Here is a 23,150-nt window from a genome sequence, read left to right as displayed (position 1 = left end):
CGTGCACAGAAGGGGCAGTCTGTGGGTTAGTCTACAGTGGCCTTTCATGTTGCAAGGGCATTTATGAGTAGCGGCGTAGGGCTGCAACAATGACTTGGGTGCCTGATGAGTTAAATTAGCAGCTCTTCCTTCTCTGTGTTTTTTGGTTGAGAAGAGGGTGAAGTACAGCATGGAGAAAGTAGAAGAAAGTCTCCTTATAATAACCAATCCTCAGTTTTCTTGTCTATAAGTAAAAATGGACAAAGTAATTTCTAAGGCTTCTTACAAATTCTCTCTCTTACTGGTCTGCTAAAAATCTTTTCCAAAGATGCAACTGATTAAAAGCTTGAAACAGACTGATGAGATCCTAAATTATCTCATAAACCTGACTCTGATGCATTCTGACAAAGGCATACCTTGCACAGACTTAGTGATCCTGCCATATCAGAACACTTGCCATTCAGAATCTCAGGGCATTGTGTTGAAATATATTTCATAAAAGTGTACATTTTCTCAGGTTTTATCCCTCAGAGGACCAAAAACCAACAATGGACCTAACTGCCACTTTTCCTCATAGCTTTAGAAATGATCATATCAGTGAAACTTATATTTGGCTGGGTGAAAAATAATAATAGAGGCTGAAATAACTTAGAAGCTTATTTCTCTTTCACACAAAAAGAAATCCTGAGGGAAGCAATTCGGGCTGGAATGGTGGCCCCATGGTCTTCAGGGTGACTGTGCTGTTTCACCACCCTGAGCGCACCATTTCCTACCTCTGTTCCCTGCCATTTCCAACAAGGTTGCCCATCTTGCCTGCATTCTGGGACAAAAGGCACGCTTCCCCGGTGGGTCAGTTCTCTTTACACAGCTTTCCTGGGCCACTCAGGTATCACTTGTACTTGCGTCTAATGGGTCACGGCTTGATGAACTGGCTTCACTTTGGTGCAAGGGAGCTTAAGGAAAAGAGATTCTCCAGGCTATCCCTATTGTAGCCCTGTCGTGCAGACGGGAAGAATGAACGTTGAATGGAAAGCGGTAGCCTCTGCCACGGTGATGAAGAAACCAAGCAGCATGAGTAACTGCTTCTGGACCTGATTCTGGACGTGCTTAGGTTACTTTTCTCAGCATGGGCGCCTTCTGCATCCAGGTGCACTCTCTTTAGAGCTCAGTGCATTAGAAGGAGCAAACAAGAAGACTTTAAAAGTGGCTTCCATCACGGATGTATGCTTGGACAAGACACACCCCTCTGAGTGTATTTCCTTCCTTTCTTTCTTTAGAAATCATTCAGCAGAGTGCTGGTTGTTTCATCACTCAAGCCTCTGCCCCATCAAACTTATATCTCTGTTGCCTTGGAAAGTCAAGAGACTAAGGTGCACTGCAAAGCTCCAATGGCAGGGGGGCTTTTGGGAGGAGCAAGAAGGATAGGAAAGACACGGTAAGGTGGGATCTGAGAGACACATGTTGTAAGATTAATAGAAACTATTTGTGAAGACCTTTGTAGAAAATATTAAGTGAATGAGGCTATTTGATAAAAGTACTACAGATGTTAATTAGTTTGACAATATTATATATATATATATATTTAAAATTTTATGTGAGAGACACAGAGAGAAAGTAACTCCCATCTGTAGGTTTACTCTCCAAATGCTTACAATAGCCCAGCCTAGGCCAGGCCAAAGCCAGAAGTTGGGAACCCCATCTAGGTCTCCCATGTGGTATCAGGGACTCAGTCCTCTGAGCCATCAGCAGGAAGCTGAAGTCAAGAACAGAGCTGGGACTCCTACTCAGGCATTCTGATATGGGATGTGTGCATTTCAACTGGTGTTTGAACTGCTAGGCCAAATGCCCATCCCTATTTCTTATATTTTTAAAATAGGAAATAATAACAAATTCCATTAGTTTAAAAGTGAGAATTTTATATGATACATGTCCTATCTGTTTCCCAGGTTAATATATGGCTCAAAACTGCATTTAAATTAACATTTATTGAAGATTCATTATATCCCAGTTTGTGAGCTAAATGTTTTTCATGTAGTTAGTTCATTGAGAGTTTAGATTCACACTCATTTTTATATTATTATTTTCATTTTATTTGAAAGACAGAGAGAGTCAGACAGAGACAGAGACAGAGAGAGGTAAATGAGGATCTCCATTTGCTTGTTCACTCTCCAAATGCTTGCAAAAGCTGGTGCTGGGTCAGGCCAAAGCCAGGAGCCTGGAACTCAATCTGGATCTCCCACATGGGTGGCAGGGGCCCAAGTAGTTGAACCATCTCTGCTGCATCCCAGAGGGTGCATTAGTAAGAAACCTGGGATCAGAAGCCAGAGCTGAAACTCAAACCCAGAATCTCTGATATGGGAAATAGGCAACATTTTGAGTGATATTCCAAACTCAGCCCCCACACTCAAGATTTTACCAAGTTTCCACTCAATATATATTACATGTCTATAAAGTGCAAAGTATTAGGATTTGGTGGTAATCAAATAGTGTTCTTTCCTTCCTGGAATGACATTTGGTCAGTAGTCAGACATATAGCAACACATAGAGTGTTAACTGCTCCTTAGTAAATATCCTAAGTGCCATGAAGGTAAAAGAAGGGATCCTGTGAGGGCTTGAGCAGAGGACCTGACTTACTGCGGAGGCTCAGGGAAGACTTCCTTAAAGACATGGGATCGAGTGTAGAGGAAGGTTGGGAATTGAGCAAATTGGTGGAAGGTTTCCACAGATGAAGCATTATGCATGAAAAATTGCAAGTGTTAAGTCTGGACAGGGAGGCAGAATGATTTTGACTTTCTCATTTCCTTCATTTCCCCAAGTGCATACGCATACACATCCATCTGTACGCAGAGAAAACACAGCTAAGAGTTGTGAAGCCTTATTCAACTATAATCACTTTTACCGACAAACCGGATCTCTTCAAACTCAATCTTGTCCTGCCAAAATGCCACTGAAATTGAAGTAATAGATGTCCCAGGGAATAACTCCTTGTATTGTTTTCTCAGGGAGTTGGAAGGCTGTGATGCTGGCTGCCACCTTGTGAATTTGGATGACACCCAAGACGGGGGCTCTCTTCAGTCCTCTCCCTTATTCATGAGGCCAGGGCCCTGCAAGAGTCTTTGCCAGGAAACACTTGAGAGCTTCCAACTGGCCATTTTCATTATCGCAAAACTCCATGACCACCCTGCATAAGACTATTGTCTCAACCAGGAAAAGATGGGCGAGAATGAAAACCGAGTGGAGAGCCAAGGAAAATACTAACGTTATCCATTTGTGAAAGGATGCATTGCCAGGTCTGAGATAGAAAAACTTACCTCAAACTTTTTCTAAGAATTAAAGCTTTTCTAGGGTATGCATAAGCCCTGGCATGATTCTTCAAGATCTGAGGAATTAGATACCAAGTCCTTTCAAGTAATTTCCCCCCAGGCTTCACTCTTTAACAATAAAGTTTTTATTTACTATTTTAAAAAATAATAAAAATCTATATATATTTGTCATATATAACAAAATGCTTTGAGATGTATACATATTGTTGACTAAATCTAGCTAAAATTAATAATAATTTTATGTTGAGAATACTTTATATTCACTCTCAGCCTTTTTTAAAAAAATGCAAAATACAGTTAACTTATAGTCAGCATGCTGTATGATAAGTTTTATTTTAAAAAATATTTATTTATTTGAAAGTCAGAGTTACAGAAGAGAGGGAGAGAGAGCAAGAGAGAGAAAGGGCATGCTTTCATCCACTAGTTGACTCCTCAAATTGCTGCAATAGCCAGGACTGGACTAGGCTGAAGCTAGGAGCTTCTACTGGGTCTCTCACATGGGTGGCAGGGGCCCAAGTACTTGGGCCATCTTCTGCTGCTTTCCCAGGCACATTAGCAGGGAGCTGGATTGGAAGTGGAGCAGCTGGGACATGAACCTGCACCCTTATGAGATGCTGGCATCTTGGGTAGTGGTTTACCCCATTATGCCCCAATGCTGGACCCATAATACATTTCTTGAGCTTATTTATTCTATTTATTGGAATTTTGGGTTCTTTGATCAACATCTCCTCAATTATGTCCCTCTCCCTGCCCCAAAAACCACTCTAGCACTTGGAAACCATCATTCTACTCTCTGCTTCCCCAACCCCATTTATTTATTTAAATGACAGATAAAGTTATATTTACCATAACAACACATTGCTTTGAAATATATATGAGAAGACATTGTAAAGTGGTTAAATAAGCTAATTAATTATTTACCTCACATAGTTAATATCCACTTTCTTAACATTTTTCAAGAATACAATTATCTTAGTCATTATCTGTGGTCAACATGCTGTACAAATATATCTCCTGAACTTACTACTCCTATCTAAGCATCATTTTGTATTCTTTGACAAACATCTCCCCAACTCTTCTCCCTACCCCAGTAAACCCAGTCTCTATAATCACATTCTATTCTCTACTTTTGCAAGATCAGTTTTTTCAGATTCCACATACAAATGAGATCATGCAGTAGTTTTCTTTCTGTGCCTGATTTATCTTACCAAAATATTATACTTCAGGCTTGTGCATGCTCTCACAAATAACAAGATTTCATCCTTTTATGATTGAGTAGTAGTCCACTAAGCATACTCGTGTGTGTGTGTGTGTATGTGTGTGCGTGTATAAACTTTTTCATAATTCATTTACCCACCGATGGATACTTAGGTTGATTCTATATCCTGGCTGTCATGAATAATGCTATAATAAACATGGGAGTGCAGATATCTCTTCAAAAGACTGATTTCACTTCCCTTAGACATATACCCAGTAGTAGATTATTGGATCATATAGTATTTCTATTTTTAACATTTGAGAAACCTTTATACAATTTTGTATAATGGTGATACTAATTTACATTCCCACTGACAGTTGCAAAGGCTTCCTTTTCTCCAAATTCTCACCAACACTTTTATCTTTTGACATTCATTTTAACAGTAGTAAGGTGATATTTCATTATGGATTTGATTTGTATTTTCCTTATTTGCATTTGTCTGAGCACCTTTCATAAACTTGTTGGCTAATTATATGTCTTTTGATAAATCTCTATTCAGATCTTGTCATTTTTTAAATATTTTTGCTATTGTTTAAATTTCTTAACTATTTTAGATATCCAGATTTACCTGTACATAGTTTGCAAATATTTGCTCCTATTGTCTAGGTTGTCTCTTCACTTTATTGATGTGAAGAAGACATTTTAGCCTCATGTAATCTTACTTGCCTATGTTTCTGTGCCCTGTGCTTTTGAGGTTATATTCAAAAAAATCACTGTCTGGACCAATTTCTTAGAGATTTCCTCCATGTTTTCTTCTAGTAATTTCATAGTTTGGGGTTTTCATTTGAACTCTCTAATCTATTTTTGAATTGATTTTAGTGTATGGTGTGAAAAGTGATCTAATTTCAGTTTTCTGTGTGTGGGTATTTAGTTTTCCCAATAATATTTATTGAAGAAATTATTCTTGCATTACTGTGTATTCTTGGCACCTTTGTTGAAAATCAGTTGACTATAAATGTATGGACTTATTCATAGGCAGTTAATCCTGTTCCATTTGTCTGTATATCTATTTTTATGTCAGTGCTATGGCTTGATTACTATAGCCTTATATATTTTGAGGTCATGTAGTGTGATGCCCTCAACTTTGTTCTTTTTGCTTGAGATAGTTTTACTATTTGGGGTCTTTACTGGTTTCATACAAGTTTTAGTATTGCTTTTTCCTAGTTCTGTAAAGAAGGTACTTAATATTTTGATAGGAATTATATTGAATCTGTAGATTGCTTTGGGTAGTATGGACAGTTTAGCAATATTAATTATTTCAATCTGTGAACACAAGATATATTTCCATTTATTTGTGTCTTCTTCATTTTTTTTTACACCTATGCTTTAGCGTTTTCATTATAAAGATCTTTCACCTCTTTGGTTACACTTACTCCTAACTATTTGTCGTAGCTTTTGTAAATGAGATAGTTTTCTTGATTTCTTTTCAGACAGTTCTCAAAGTGCTACGGATTTTCGCATATTGATTTTGTGTCCTATGGTTTTAATCAATTTGTTTACTAGTTCTTCCAATTTGGGGGTGGAGTTTCAGTGTTTTCTATATATAAGCTAAGGGTATTGCAAACATGAAAATTTAATTTATTCCTCTCTCAATTTGCATGCCTTTTATTTGTCTCTCTTGCCTAATTTCTCTGACTAGGGCTTTCAGTATTATTTTGAAGAAGTGACAAGAGCGGGTATAATGTCTTACTCTATGTTTTAGAAGAAAATCTGTCAACTTTGCCCCATTGAGTATGTTGTTTGTAAGTTTATTGTGTATTACCTTTATTATGATAAAATATATCCCTTGTATACCTACTTTGTTGAGAGGTTTTTTTTTTTTTTTTTTTTTTTTTTTTTTTTGACAGGCAGAGTGGACAGGGAGAGAGAGAGGCAGAGAGAAAGGTCTTCCTTTTCCGTTGGTTCACCCCCTAATGGCCACTGCGGCTGGCACACCGCGCTGATCCGAAACCAGGAGCCAGGTGCTTCTTCTAGTCTCCCATTCGGCTTCAGGGCCCAAGGACTTGGGCCAACCTCCACTGCACTCCCGGGCCACAGCAGAGAGCTGGACTGGAAGAGGAGCAGCCGAGACAGAATCTGGTGCCCCGACCAGGACTAGAACCCAGTGTGCTGGAGCCACAGGTGGAGGATTAGCCTAGTGAGAGTTATTTTTTAATCATGAACAATATTGAATTTTGTCATATGCCTTTTCTGTATCTATTCATACACAATCAAAAGGACCAAGGACAATTAGTGAAACCTAGCATCACCAAAGGGACAAATCAAATACCAGTGGCAGATCCTAAAGAAATGGAGCTATACACTAATCAAAGAAGCAAATGAACTTCAAGGAAGTACAAGAAATAGTTCAATGAAATTAGGAAAACTATAAGTGACCATATTTACAAATTTGATAGATTGAAATGATCAGATCAAATAAAATCAAACAGGAATTCTGAAAAATACAATGAATGAAATGAAAAATTAAATGGAGAATTCAAAATGTTTAAATTGATGTTTCTATGGGAGGATGATCACTGGAGTGACTGATTCTGCTATTTTACTCTACTCTTCTTTTGGACACTTGCCTGGCTTTAATATGTCTGAAGTAAAGGTGGAATCTACTTGGTATTGCCATTTAGTTATTTAAAACAATATATGGAGCTGGCATTGTGGCGTAGCAGCTGAAGCTGCCACCTGTCTGGGGAGTGAACCAGTAGATGGAATAGATCCCTCTCTCTCTCTCTCTCTCTCTCTCAGCTTTTAAATAAATACATAAATATTTTTTAAAACACATAATATAATTGATTTTAATATTTGAGAGGGAAATATGTTATCTTCTAAGGGCCAAGTATTACCCCCCCTTTTTTTTTTTAACATAATTGTGTCTATATTAGTGGCAAATTACAAAATGACCAATAACAATGGTTCACCTAAAAAGATGTTTAATTCCATAACGTAAGAAGGCTGGAGGTTGGTAGCTTCAAACCTGGTTCAGCAGCTCAAAACTGTGAAATACTGACACTTCTCTGAGCATTCTACTCTACCATTTTTAGCATGTTGATAAACATATCACTCCCTCATGGTTGTAAGAGTGTGGGCACAGTCATGGATATCATATCCTCATATCACATGGAAGGTAAGAAGCATTGGATACTCTTATTTAGCATATGATCCTCATGTGCTTATTTTTCTTATCAGAAAAAATATTTCTTTAGAAATCTACCAATAGATTTCCTTAGAAACTACTCAAAAGTCTTCCAGTTATTTCTCATTGACAAGATCTGTGTCATATAACCTTTCCTAACTGCAGTGGAAACTGGGAAAATGAATGTTTGCCAAAGGACATTGGTGTCACCGTGAAGAGTTCAGATCAATATGGTTTAGTACATTAGAATGGTTACATTGCCATCAGGATGAAATCAAGGTTTGTGATGCAGGGTCAAGCAGGAGCATCTGTCTCAAATCTATTTTTCTGCCTAACTGCTTTGGTGGCAAAATCAAAAGGGATAAGAAAAACCAAACATTTTTATACTGTTCTTTAAAAGCTGTCCCTAATTGTCTATTTATAATAGCTTTTCCTTCCAAAATTTGACCTTGTAAAATAGAGAAGTGGCCGGTGCCGTGGCTCACTAGGCTAATCCTCTGCCTTGTGGTGCCGGCACACCGGGTTCTAGTCCCAGTCAGGGCGCCAGATTCTGTCCCGGTTGCCCCTCTTCCAGGCCAGCTCTCTGCTATGGCCCGGGAGTGCAGTGGAGAATGGCCCAAGTGCTTGGGCCCTGCACCTGCATGGGAGACCAGGAGAAGCACCTGGCTCCTGGCTTCGGATCAGCGCAATGCACCGGCCACAGCGGCCATTGGAGGGTGAACCAACGGCAAAGGAAGACCTTTCTCTCTGTCTCTCTCTCTCCCTGTCCACTCTGCCTGTCCAAAAAAAAAAAAAAAAAAAATAGAGATGTGGAAGTGTTTTGATCTTAAGAATTCTTTGTGAACTTAAAAATTATCAAGAACCCAAAGATGTTCTGTTTATGTTTGTTTAATCATTTTTAATCATTTTATATTGACACTACTCAAAATAGAAAATATTTAAAATATTTGTTAATTAAAAATAGTAATATTATTTTAAATAATAGCAAAAACATGTTAACAAAAGTTAATTATTTTAATGAGAAGTAATCACACTCTCAAAAATAATGAAAGTGTTTTTGAAAACTTCTTTAATGGTTAAGTTAATAGATGACCACCAGATTTTTATTTCTTCTTCTGCATATCTATTCTAAAATGTTCTTTTGGTTGAAATGTGATTATATGTATAAGAAAAATGGAGGACTATTTTAATAGCTTTTTCAGATAACTGTGAATATTCTTCTTTAAAACTGTATAGAGGCGCCGCGGCTCACTAGGCTAATTCTCCGCCTGCGGCGCTGGCACACCGGGTTCTAGTCCCGGTTGGAGTCCCTCTTCCAGTCCAGCTCTCTGCTGTGGCCCGAGTGCAGTGGAGGATGGCCCAAGTGCTTGGGCCCTGCACCCGCATGGGAGACCAGGAGAAGCACCTGGCTCCTGCCTTCAGATCAGTGCGGTCGTTGGAGGGTGAACCAATGATAAAAGGAAGACCTTTCTCTCTGTCTCTCTCTCTCTCACTGTCCACTCTGCCTGTCTGTCGCTCCCCCTCTTCGTGGAGGAAGGACACGGGACCCTGCGCTGTTCTTTTGTCTGCTCGGCCCTCCCCGGGTTTGCTGCTGGTTCTTCCCGGGTTGGCTACCGACCCTTCCACCTCCGTGGAAGGGCGGTTCCCCCTGCCACCTTCCCCACTTCCGTGGGGGAGCGGCACACCGCCGGCCGGCTCTCTCGGGGGCTGCACAGGTGTTCCTTCAGATAGATGTTCCCCTTAGATGTTCCTGGTGCATGCCGTCTCTCTCCTCCTTTATAGTCCTCCTCCGCCAATCCCAACTCGGCTGCCCACACGCCGAGTACGCTGCTCTCCTCCAATCAGGGGCAGCTCCTGCAGCTTGTCAAGTTGGTGAGAGGCAGCTGGGTAGAAGCTGTTGCCTCCTCTCCCAGCGCCATATTGTGGGAGAGCAGATGCATAAAATAAGTCTTAATTCCAGTAACTTAGTCCAGTCCGAGTTGCTCCCCACACCTGTCAAAAAAAAAAAAAAAAAAAAAACGAATAGAAAATGAGAAGTGGTAGTTCCATAAAGCCATAAAGGTTAGTTCTGACATTGAATCTGAAAACATATTAATGAGATGTTTATACTGTTATTTGAACAATATATTACTCTAGTTTGCATTTACTTCTTTAACCCATGCATTATATTATAGCATTATATATTGGCAGTTGGAAAATAATGATTCACTAAAACAATGCACATCTTCCAGATATTGATGTATCTGGTCAGATCTTACCAGTCTCCAGAAAAGTCTTTTGTCCTATAAAATATGGTGGTGGATATAAGTTTCCCCAAATTCTAAATTTTGATTGAGAATTTGAAATTTGTTATTGGGGACAAATACTGCCTGTTGTTTTCCTTAAAGTCCCTAGGTCACTTTGCTTATTTTCAAAATAGTTTGTATGCTGTTTGGTTGTGCTTTCAAATCAAAATAGTATTCTATGGAAAAAGTGACTGGATCAGTTCATAACTCCAGCAGTCACTCCAGTGCTTTTTCTTGATACAACTATGAACCTTCAGTATATTTTACAAGTACTTTTGATGTATTTCCCATTTCATCACACCAAGTATTAAAAACGTATGTTCCAATGAGCTAGTAAAATGAACAATTTTCACTGATGCATCACATCAGAAGCATGTGAATAATGCATTTTCACTCTGACATCATAAAGGTAATGATGTCATTGGGCATTAAGAATTTTTCAGCCCCTTTATAATGTTATGGGACCACATTGCAAGTGCAGTCCATCAGTGACCAAAATACTATAATGTGGTGCAGACTGTATTTGTCAGCAAGTCTTTTACATATTTCGCATTCGCTATCATGCTAACACAGAAGTGTGTGTGTGTGTGTGTGTGTGTGTGTGTAGTTATCTAGGGTGCGTTTCTTTCCTGGGAATCATGGTGAGGAAATCAGAGCAAGATGATACAACAAATTCTTCTGCTTGCATTGAGACCCTTGGCTTCTTAAGAAAAATGCAAGTCATGCTACTACACTTTGAAGCAGTTTAACTCAGAGAAAAAAATCTTATCAAATAACCTGTAAGAAGGCTCAGATGCATTTGGCCCATGTGTCAGAGAACTCTGCAATGCCTAGGAAAAACAAAAGTGCCTGACAGTAATAGTTATTTTCTTTAATATTTTCCCTACACAAAATAAAAGGTTGGTTAGAGGTACAATGATTTTTTTAAGTTAACTTTTTCTGTAGGAATATGCAGGACTTTTATCCTTCTTGCCTGTTTTTTGTTTTTTGTTTTTTTTGTTTTCTTTTTTTATTAGTAAGAGGTTTAAAACTGGACAAAAACATCTACATGTGCATTTCTGTTGAAAGGTCAGGACACTGGAAGAGGTCTAAAATATTTCACTGGTTACTTCACTTGTGAAACGAGACCAGCTGGACCAAGTAATCTCCAAGGTTCTTGTCTTCTAAAATTCCGTGATTCTGCTCTTGAAAAAAAATATAATTTTCACAAAGTGTGTCCAAGGTTAATTTAATTTGCAGTGACCTTTATGAACTTTAAATTTGCCAGGTGATGTAATAGAACATGTTACCCTCTGGAGAAGAGAAGGGGTCATGAGGGTATGGGGGACAGGAGTGTGACATATCCATAATTTCTGCTCACTAATGATACCTGGATGCACAACTACCACTTGGTACTGGAACCTGCGAGGTTCCCTAGAGTTGACTGCCAGGTGATGGGGAGGATGTTACAAAGTTTGCTTGACTAGACCCTTCATCCCAGCCCTGCCCCAGGGCCTGAGCCTCCTTCAATACCCATGGTGAGCCTCCTTGACACTGAGGAGGACTCTGTTAGGCTAGAGACATCATTGGCACCAAACCAGCAACCAAGGACCTGCTATTGGGTGCTTCCCTAAATGAGAAAGTCCAGGAAATCACTTTTCCTAGCTGCAGGCACGTGCCCTCCCCATTGTGCCCCCCAGCCCTTTCTGATCTGGAGCTGAGGACTGTCCTTCCAGTTGGGGAAAAACTCAGCCTCATTGTGTTATGAGGAACTTAGAGCACCAAGTCTCACAAGATAATTGTATTTAAAACATGCCTCATGGGAAAAGGTTGACTCCAACATAAACAAATGAGGCTCTAATGCAGTGACTTCATTTATCATGAAAGACAAAGAGGAGTGAGACTTCTTAGCATCCTCACCTTTTGAACTGAGAGTGTAGAACCTGTGCAGCCTGCCTATGCTTGACTATGCTCTTTGGGTCTAATTACATGTAGCTTAATCTTTGAGCTAGTTCTCTAGACTACTCAATACTTTCACGCACTTTTTTTTTTTTTACATCCCTGAAGACTTCATATAAGCCAGATGCATTACTAAACAGATCAACTCTTCTGGATGGGATTTTGTCATGATCAGTTAATATCCATTCCCTGCTTTGACTCATGTTCTAATGACTATCAATCACTTCCAGCCCTGGCAAAGGCACAGGTAAAATAAGTCCTTTGTCTTAATAGCTGTTCTCATTATCTGGGCAAAATCCATCAAGTGAGAATTGAACCCTACACAAAAGCGAGGCCCACTCTTCCCAGAATACCCCAACCCTGGCGGTTGGAACTGTGTGAAGTCTTTATTCACACTTGGATGTGGAGGACTTTATTGTAATACAGAAACCCAAAAATCTGTAAGAAAACTGTACCATCTCCCATTCTTACCCTATCTAAGAAGAACAGCATTTTCTTTTAGTTCTGTGATGCACTTTGATATAAATAGACAACAAATAGGTGACATTTTAGCAGAAACAAAACAAAATCTCATTTTAGCATGAGATTTTAAGCCAGAAATTCTTGTTTTCATTCCTGTCAGTTTAGTGGTTATGTAGCCTCAAGTAATTAGCAAGTTCCCTGCATGTATATTTATTCATAATTATTCATTTATTCATCAGTTAAAACATGAGTAAGAGTCATGGAGCTCGGATTGTGGCACAATGATTTCAACCACCACCTCTGAAGATACCATCCCGTATCCTAGCATCAGTTTGTATCTCGGCTGCTATGATTCCAATCCAGCTTCCTGCTAATGTTCCTGGGAAAGCAGCACATGATGGCCCAAGTCCCTGCCACTCATGTGGGAGACCTGGATGGAGTTCCTGGCCCCAGTCCTGGCATTTAGGAAATGATTAAGCAGATTGAAGATCTCTCCCCCCACCCATTCTCTTTCCCCCCCTCTGTCACTCTGCCTTTCTAATATATAAATAAGCCTTTAAAACATGAACAGGAGTCATAACTATGACAGCAGATGGAATAATACCCATCTCACATTGTGATTGTATGGATTAATTGCAAAGAATTTAATAATGCCTGGCATGGTATCTGTTTTTGATATCACAATCCAGCTTCCTTTCCTCCCCTCTCACCTCCTCACCCTGTACCTTTTCCCTGGAAACAACACTGGACAGGGGTTTATCCCTCAGCAAGTACCTTTACCAAGTGCCGTCTTCCAACAGACTAACCTCATATTTATTAAGCATGTGAAAAGACATTTTCTATGTGTTGTGGAGAATACAAGGAAATTCGAGCTTGAACTCAATGTCTTACAAATTACAACTTAAACCTATGACACTGCTTGATTTCACAGGAAAAGGTTGTCTTTAAAATTTTTCTAAATTAAAAGTATGAGCAGCACATGATCTGAAAGCCACCAGGAGTTCTGTTCTCATTTCACTGTGGCAAGATTAAGGAGTCTTGCTTTATTCTTCCCCATCTGGACAAGTATGTCTTTTGTCCATGATAGATATTTCCGAGGTTGGATAGGGTTATGCACATATTGAATTGTTTGCTACATGGTGACAACCATTTCACTGGAAAAATGAGTAACTTTTTCTACCCATTGATTCTGTAGATTGCATGGCCTCCAGCAGCTGCCCCAAACCTCAACATTGATCACCCTTTCACATTGTTCAAGTCTGTTGAATATCAGATTGCTTGAGTTATGACCTACTTTTTAGGCAGCTAGTAAAATTAGAATAATTATGTAATCCAAGTATAATATATGTGGGAGGTTTGGAGTAAAGTTAACTTTTCCTCAGGAAACACATGGATTGAAATTTTGATTAAGTTTATGCAGAATTTGGTATACTTGAAATGAATAGGTAACTTTTTCAAATGGTATGTGTCTTTGAGTGGTACAGGATTTAGCAAGCCTGTCTGTCCATCCAGCGAGGTTGTACGAAGCATGTGGGAGGAAATTGAAATTCAATAGTCCTTGCAAGAGTCATTGGATTTTGTTGCTTGAGTGCTTTCCTCATGTGGGCTGCATGCAGCCTTCCTACAACACAGTCTACATCAATCTTGGAGTGAGATCATTTGTAAAAAGATATATTTTGTAAGCAACTTTTTATTTTAGTTTGAAAATTTTTCTCTCCAAGAAAGTTTCTCTTAAGCTTATAACCCTTAAGTGATGCTAGAACTGTAATGGATGCATTTCCTTTTCAGAATAGCCACATCCTCAGGGAAAGGAATAAAGGGGAAATGGATTTACTGGTAATGAACTTAGTTTTTAAAAAGTCCACATTGTGGGTAAACTTCAGTATTCTTCATGAAATATTTGATACAAAAAGAATATGATAGAGATTTATATGCATGTGAAAATTCACCAAGCTGTGTGCATAAGATTTGGTGTACTAGACTATAAATTATACCTAAAGGTAAGTAATATGGAATATACATATATATATATGTAATACTACAATTATGAAGCATGATAATTAAGCAGAAAATTATTTTCTTGTTACTCAACTAGAGTGATAGAATTTTATCAATTCTATAGAGGCTCCTCTCTGCTATGTAAATATATCTTTTACAAAGTATCTGTCTCTTGAAACTTTTATGTTTACTGCTCTCTAATTTCTTTAGATTTTATTATATGTACAGTTATACAAAGCAGCACCATTGGTTTTAATCTCATGCTGAAATGCTATGAATGACATTACACTGCTCATGAGCAGCATCTACGTTGGCGTGTGGAGCTGTTGTCTCACTACTCTCAGACAGTATCACATTGCTCTGACCCACTAGGATAACGGCATTAGACTACTGTGACCAGAGATGACTTCTTCTGGGCTCTTCAGCATTCCTACATCATGTGCAGAAGGCCTAAGCGGTGAGGATGGTGTGTGTGTATGTGTGTGTGCATGCGTGTTGGTGAAAATTTTGCCAGCCTCATAAAGAGAATTGGAAATTACACCTTCCTTTTTCATTCTGAGATAAAGCTACTGAAATATTGAAATGATATCTTTATTGACTGCTAAGTGGCATTGTTATAAAAATCATGTTAGTGTAATATTTTTATTGTGGGAAGATTTTTAACTTATGATTTGATTTGTTTGGGGTTCCAGTTATAGGACTATCCAGGTTTTCAATTTCTGCTAAATTTTGCCTTGACAAGTTATATATTTTTAGAAACTTCTTTATATTCACTATTTTTTGTCAAGTTGTTCAAAATATTTTCTTTTTAATCATGGATAGTCTATACTATATTCTTCCTTTCATGCCTAGAACTGGCCATTGTACTTCTTTATTTTTTTGTTGCTCCCCTTGCCAGAGATTTGACAATTTTATTAGTCTTCTCAAATTTGTTGTTTATTTTCATTGTATGCTTGTTTTCATAGTATTTCTTAGTATCTGCTACTGTCCCTAGTAATTCCTTCTATGTTCTTGAAGTGATTCTCTAACATTTTAAGATAAATGATCCGTTCATGAATTTTCTTTTCTCCTTCTCTATCACAAACTTCTAATGTTATAACATTCCCATTACATGATGCTTTACTTTTATCTCATAAGTCTGGATATGTGGTTAAGTTGTAATTTCTAATTTTATTCACATGTTTTCCTAGACATGTAGGTGATTCAAAAGTATGTATTTAAAATTTTCAAATCATTCATTATTAATTTCTATGTTTTTAAATTATATTCAGAGAGTTTATATTATGGAAATTTTTGACAAGTACTGAGAATTCTTTTATAATCCCAGTTAGTAATGTTCACATATGTTACACATATACATAAAAACAGTATTATTACCCATTTTTTGGGACAAGAGTCTATATAGGTTTAATAAACTACTAACTGTGTTCTAATGTATTAATTGATTTCTACTTTCTTTGATTTCTCAAATACATAGAGTTGAACTAAATTACACATACAACTCTTTGAAGGTAAATTTATCGATTTCTCCTATTTTGGAATTTTTTTCATCTTATATGCCTTGAAATTATGTTATGGCCGGCGCCACGGCTCAATAGGCTAATCCTCCACCTAGCGGTGCCAGCACACCGGGTTCTAGTCCCGATCGGTGCACCGGATTCTGTCCTGGTTGCCCCCCTTCCAGGACAGCTCTCTGCTGTGGCCAGGGAGTGCAGTGGAGGATGGCCCAAGTGCTTGGGCCCTGCACCCCAGGGGAGACCAGGAGAAGCACCTGGCTCCTGCCTTTGGGTCAGCGCGGTGCGCCGGCTGCAGTGCGCCAGCTGTGGCAACCATTGGAGGGTGAACCAACGGCAAAAGGAAGACCTTTCTCTCTGTCTCTCTCTCTCACTATCCACTGTGCCTGTCAAAAAAAAAAAAAAAAAAGAAAAGAAAAGAAACTATATTATTAGATACAATTATAGGCTAATTATATTTGCCTGATAAATTAACTCCTCTGTCACATGAAACTGTAAATATAATAACAATTTCTGCCTTATTTTAATAAAGATTTATTTGTTTGAAACACAGTTACAGAGAGAGAAAGAGAGAGAGATAAAAGAACTAATTTTTATTTTTCATGTATCCCACACAATATATCTGGCATAGTTATAATAAATAATACTTTGTTGTTCTGTTGAAATTCAAATTTAACTGACCATCTTATTTATTGTCTCAGAATTCTACATATCTTGGAAAAAAATCATATTACCCTGATATTAATCCATCAATCCAAACTACTCCCTGTCCTTTTTTCATTTCAAGCTGAGTATGAAAATGGTGGATTTGAGCAAAATTTATACAGCCTTTTTGCACTGCCATCTTCTCAGTCACCAGCTTAATTCAATTTTTAGTCTTGATTGATTAAAACCATATACCAGGAGTGAGCATAAATTATAGATTTGTTTCATAATTATCTAACTAGTTCTATTCAGTCATCTACAAATGACTTTATAATGCTTTCGTAATCATATTCATCGTCAGATACATTTTTTCTTCTCTAAAAATGATTAATTATTTACTAAGAAAATCTCAACACTATAGAGAAAACATGGACAATATATGAAAGTGGGAAGAAGAGAAAGTAAAGATCTCTGATGCTCATATTCAGAGATAATCATAGTTAACACTGGTTTTTAATATTTTTAATACTTTTCCAAATTCAGTTGTTCATCCTAATTTGTATTTCTGAATAAGTATTCCAGTTAGACAAAGTCTGAGACTTAACCAAACTTAAGTTGTTTCTACTTTTGTATTGCTATAAATAACTTTAATAAACATCTAACTTTACATATTTTATTATTCATATATATGGCAGTCACAGTTTTATTCTGGACCTACAATAGTGAATACAATGATGTCTCTATCCTCAGGCAATTAACCTAATACACAAGTAAGTATAAAATATATAGAGTGATAAGTTCCTTGAGAGAGGAAAGTGGTAGGCAAATAAAGGATGGCTATTTTGAAAAATAGAGGAAAGGAGATCCATCCTAGAAGATGACACAGAGCAGAGATCTGATTGAGTGGTCCTTCAGGGACAAGGCATGCAGGGGGCAAGCCTTCCATACAGAAGAAATGGCAAGTGCAAAAGCCCTGAGGCAGGGCCACTCTCAGCGCTCTTCCCAGGTCAGGGAAGTGGAAACAGGAGTATTGCTGGGTGGGAGTGACCCAAGGCAGAGTGGTGGAAGGTGAGTTCGGAAGGCTGGGAAGCCAAGTAGAGCTGTTGTTTCTCGTTACACCAGAGAACACTTGAATTTTATGCACAAGAATGACCTTTGAAGAACATCATTCTGGCTTCTGTGTGAGTGGTTAAGAGTGGAAACAGAAAAACCCATTAAGATGCTAGAAGCCTGAGAGTAGAAATGGTGGTGCCCTGGATTGAATTTGGAGTAGCAGAGCTGTGACAAGTCGATTCAAACTAGATGTTGAGATTGGTGTGGCTAGCATTTGCTGAGAGACTGATGCAGGAAGTGAAGAGTGAGTAGAATCAAAGAGGACTCTGCTTTTAGCTTTCTGAGTGTGAATGGTGGAGCCGTTCCCTGAGACAGGAGAGACTAGAAATTCTATGGGTGCCTCTGTGTGTGAGTTTATGTGTGTGCACATGGGGAGGGGGGTTCATGTAGAGGGATGGTAGGAAATCAATAGCTGTTTCTGACATATTTGGTTTGAGGTGCCACTTAATTATGCAAGGGAGGAGGATGCCCAGTGGACAAACGGGTACACAGTTTTGTAGCTTTGAGGATAGGACAGGGCACAGTGCCACACTGGTGCCTGAGCTGAAAGGAAAACTCAGTAATACTGACTCATCTTTACTTAAGATATTGATAATTTGTCTATGATGCATCTTGGGGCCTTTTTGCTGTTTAAAAAATTGCACTGACATTCATTGATTATTAAAGTTTTGTATACCTGGTTCAGATCCTTCTAGGACACAAGATCATATTGTATTTAAAACCATGAGCCTCAGTGAGATTCCCTGGAGGGTGTGTGTGGATAAAATCAGAAAGAGAATACCCAGTGAAGAACATGGAGAAGGTGCAGCCAGTGAGCTGGGAAGACAAAAGGGACAGTGAATATGTATTTATCACTTATAATGATCACCCTCACCATAAGCAAATGTATTAATTTCTTACTTCATTTAATCATTAGAACAATTATACAAAAATGAGTATTATTCTTTTAGATGCATTTATGTTATTTGAAAAGCAAGGTTATAGAAAGGATGGGGGAAAAAAGAGAGAGAGAAGGAGAAAGAGGGAAGAGAGAGAATCTTCCATATGCTGATTTACTCCCTGTGTGGCTGAAATAGCTTGGGCTGGGCCAGGCCAGCCAAAGCCGGGATCCTGGAATGCTGTGTGGTTTTCTCATGTGGGTGGCAGGTGCTCACACACTTGGACCATCTTCCATTGCCTTCCCAGGCTCATTAGCAAGGTGCTGGAGGGAAGTGCAGCAGTTAATGCTGGCTAGACTCAGCATTCCTGTGGGATGCTGGCATCTCAGCAGGCAGCTTAACCTGCTGCAGCACAGCACTGGCCTCAGAGAAGCATCGTTATGCAATTTTGTAGATTAAGTTGCCTAAATTCATAATTGACTACGTATGCTCTTGTCTATTCTATCATATTCTTTTTTTAAAAAAAGATTTCATTTATCTATTTGAGAGGTAGTTACAGAGAGAGGGAGGGAAAGACAGAGAAAGGTCTTCCATCCACTGGTCCACTCCCGAAATGGCTGCAGCAGTTGGAACTGGGCCAATCGGAAGCCAGGAGCCAGGGGCTTCTTCTGGGTCTCCCACATGGGTGCAGGGACCCAAGCACCTGGGCCATCTTCTACTGCTTTCCCAGGCCATAGCAGAGAGCTGGATCAGAAGTGGAGCAGCCGGGACTCGAACTGGCGCCCATATGGGATGCCCACGCTGCAGGTGGAAGCTTAGCCATCTATGCCACAGTGCTGGCCCCATCATATGCTTTCATTTAGAACTGTACCCTCCACTTTATTTTGGTGTCAGTTCCATTTTTGGCACAATAATCAGAAGAGTAGGAAAATGCTTGCTGCATTGATTTAGATGAGAAGAGGACTGTGTGCCAGGTGGAAACGCGAGGCCACTGAGATGCAGTTAATAAAATAGATGCATGCTGGATCGAAAACTGGAGAATGATTTTGTTCTCATCTATTTTTTAAAAGTCCTTCTTTTTCTTATATTGCATGCAATTTACTTTTCTGGCTCAGTTTTGTTAGATTCCAGCTTAAATAAAAATAGCTCCTTAGAGTCTTCGATAAACTATTTATCTACCTGTTGTTTTTGGTTTTTTCATGGTAATGCAGCATGTTGATATTAAAATGTTCATAATGTGCTTGGAGTAAATTTGTGAGATTGTAAGTAAACTGAACATTAACCTCATAATACTTAGATTTTATTCAATATTTACTATGAACTAGCTCTGTGCTAAGAGCATGTCATGCATTATCTCATTAAATTATTATGCAATCTTACAAAGAAAATGCTGTTAACATAAATTACCTTTAGATGAAGAAACTGAAAAATACAGTGGTTAGATAATTTGATAAAAATTATAACACAAGTTGGTTTCAGAGGCTGAATTGAACTCCAACATTAAATTCTTCAACACATTCTCCTGCCTTCTTTGTTTTGTTTTGTTTTGTTTTGTTTTGACAGGCAGAGTGGACAGTGAGAGAGAGAGACAGAGAGAAAGGTCTTCCTTTTCCATTGTTTCACCCTGCAATGGCCACTGTGGCCAGCGCATTGCAGCCGGTGCACCGCGCTGATCCGAAGCCAGGAGCCAGGTGCTTCTCCTGGTCTCCCATGTGGGTGCAGGGCCCAAGGACCTGGGCCATCATCCACTATACTCCCAGGCCACAGCAGAGAGCTGGACTGGAAGAAGAGCGCCAGGGACTAGAACCCGGTGTGTTGGCGCCGCAGGCAGAGGATTAGCCTATTGAGCTGTGGCGCCGGCCCCTGCCTTCCTTGTTATAACCTGCACATATTATCACTGGAAAATCTTATGCAACAGCCACAGTTAGAGAAACCTATGAATATAGAGCCATCTTTAAACAACATATTCACTTTCGTTCAGGTTTCTCATGTTGTCTAATTCCTCTCTAGAACTCTGTACACCCATTTGTGGGAGCCCAGAGTAGCCACTATTGATAGCTCTGGGGTTAATGCGTTCCTGCCATGACAACACCTGTTTATTTCAAACCCTACAGGCACAAAGCCTTCCTCTTTTAGACGCTATCAAATCAGCACTCTGTACCAAAGAATTTTCTCAAATTGACGTGGCCTTTCTGATAAACTGGCAGCCTTTTTAAGTGTATACTTAGAGTCAGGAAAAAAAAAAAAAAACTCAACTTTAACTCACAGAGAGTGAAAAGCTGCTTATATCCTGTTTTTCTAGGTCCTGTATGGGCATTCACCACCAATCACACCCTGTGTAAGGCAGACACTCAAGGCCTGGCAAAGGCTCCATGGCGTCTGAATCTCATGTAACTGTCCACAGCCTCCTATGCGAAGCTTCTCAAGTGCTGTTTACAGTGGCATCTGCCCTCTCCACCAGGGTGTCTGGGGTGAAATGTTTAATATATTTTTTCCCATCCATTGTTCCGAATTTTCTCTCTCCAGCCCTGAGGAAATTTATGTCTCTGATAACCAAAGAGCTTATTTCCAGAGAAATCAGCCAATGGTGTTTGCCCTGGGATGACTGGGATGACTGGGTTTGCCCAGTCAGTGAGTATGTAGCTGTCCTCAAGTTCCTCCTCTTTGAATGCCTTTATGCCACCTGCACCCTACGTGCCTCTGCTGGGCACTCCATATTCATTATCAAATTACTGTGGTCATGTATGAAAAATATAGATCAACAGTCTGCACAAGAATATTCTCTGAGGTTTGGCCATAGAATCTATGATTTTTTTTTTTAAATTAGACTCTGCAGGTGAATTATCTTAATATCAAATGTTTTACTCCCTGTGGCCACTTAACCATTCTGCTCACACCCTCTAGAACCCCAGACATGTCTGATGCATAACGACCTCTAGTCCTTTGTCAACAGACCAATTCTCTCTCTCTCTCTCTCTTTCTCTCTTCTCACTTCCATGCTTTGCATCTTACCCCTGCTAAAGACTACAATGCAACAACATCAGTTCCTGACATCTGTTCTCTTGCTTCTTTCTCCCTCCATATGGATTTCTTGGAAAAATTCTAATTCTGGGTTTTTATAAACATCTCTCCACTTTGTTTCTGGACCTGATCAACTAAATATTTTAGAAGAAAATCATAAAACTGGACCAATTTATTATAAATTTCATATGGATATTAAACACTGATAAAAAAATCCCAACATCCATCCCCTACCTCACTATCTTATACCTCTTCTCCTCTCTTTGTCTCTAAGCCTCACCATTGTTTCTCAGAATCATCAGAAGAGAAATCCTTTGTTTTGTAAGCAAACATCCCAGCAGCCTCCTGCATCTGTACCTTGGTAGTTTACACCCACACCTGCTGTGTGAGAAGGCACACGCCCTGCATGTCTAAAGCCTCTTTGGATGCCATTTATCCTTCCAGCCTCAAGAATTTTATTTGTGCAATTTCCTTTACAGTGCCCTGCTGTGCCATCAGATTTTTTTTCTCTCTCTTCTCCATCACTTTTATTTATTTTTTTTTTTTGACAGGCGAGTGGACAGTGAGAGAGAGAGACAGAGAGAAAGGTCTTCCTTTTCCATTGGTTCACCCTCCAATGGCCACTGTGGTTGGTGCACCGCGCTGATCCGAAGCCAGAAGCCAGGTGCTTCCTCCTGGTCTCCCATGGGGTGCAGGGCCCAAGCACTTGGGCCATCCTCCACTGCACTCCCTGGCCTCAGCAGAGAGCTGGACTGGAAGAGGAGCAACCGGGACAGAATCCGGCGCCCCGACCGGGACTAGAACTCGGGTTGCTGTCACCGAAGATTGGAGGAGCCTATTGAGCCATGGTGCCTGCCACTTCTCCATCATTTTTTTTTTTTTTTTTTTGTCAGCAGATAAACATGACTTCATGTCTTCCATTAAAAAAAAAAAAAAAAAACAAAAACTTTCCTGACTTCATGTTTCCCCCACCTACCATCTCATTTTCTGCTCATGGCTAAATTTTAATGTAATAAATGACCTGCTAAATTACCTTTCTAATATTCCTGTCTCTTTTGTCTCCAGTGATGCTGTTGACCCAAGCTGCCACATCAGTGAAGTATCATTTCCCAAGGTCTTCAATAAGTTCCAACTTGGCAGATTTCTATGTCAAATCTGTTCTTTCCCTTACTCTACATCTTATCAATGTGGGTGATATAAGCGAACACTCTTATCCATAAAAAAATGCTTTGTTTTAGATCCCATAGTTTTCTGGGCTTCTTTGTATGTCATGGATTTCTCCTAAGTTTGTGGTATTCAGTTACACAGCAATAAATAACTTATGCAGTGAGTGTGTGGTGCAATTGGTTTGATTTACCAAAGGATTTAATTGTTTTAGAGTGATCTATCCAGAATATTCATAAAGTTATTTTATCTATCAAGATTATACTTAAAATTAATCAGAATAACATATATGGTGTAAGATACACTTTTCTTAAGACCTGAATTTTAGGATTTGCAGAGCTTTTGAAAAAAACATTTTTTTCTTTGTAAATTTGTTTTATTCACTTTTTCAAGATAATTTTTTATAAAGGATATGAAATTCTGGAAGCCTGATTCTTGATTTTGT

At 39.1% G+C, this 23,150-nt stretch overlaps 1 long non-coding RNA gene across 3 annotated transcripts in view; it reads left to right on the top strand.

Annotated features, from left to right (window-relative positions):
- LOC149122626 (uncharacterized) overlaps positions 1 to 22,861 on the top strand; it is a 79,607-nt gene extending 56,746 nt beyond the window's left edge. For 2 of the 3 annotated variants that reach the window (XR_016219737.1, XR_016219738.1), the window contains 2 exons: positions 14,743 to 14,827; positions 22,093 to 22,583. This is a non-coding gene — a long non-coding RNA (uncharacterized LOC149122626). Of the gene's footprint in view, positions 1 to 14,742; positions 14,828 to 22,092; positions 22,584 to 22,606 lie in introns of those variants that run through there. The other variant, XR_016219739.1, reaches the window with a different exon arrangement.
- The last annotated feature ends 289 nt before the right edge of the window (positions 22,862 to 23,150 follow it).

The sequence above is a fragment of the Oryctolagus cuniculus genome, chromosome 13 (assembly GCF_051225735.1).
Source record: "Oryctolagus cuniculus isolate XC-2025 breed Fujian yellow rabbit chromosome 13, ASM5122573v1, whole genome shotgun sequence".
NCBI lineage: Eukaryota > Metazoa > Chordata > Mammalia > Lagomorpha > Leporidae > Oryctolagus > Oryctolagus cuniculus.
Note: the sequence above shows the minus strand (reverse complement) of the source record. Positions and strands in the feature narration are given on the sequence as shown.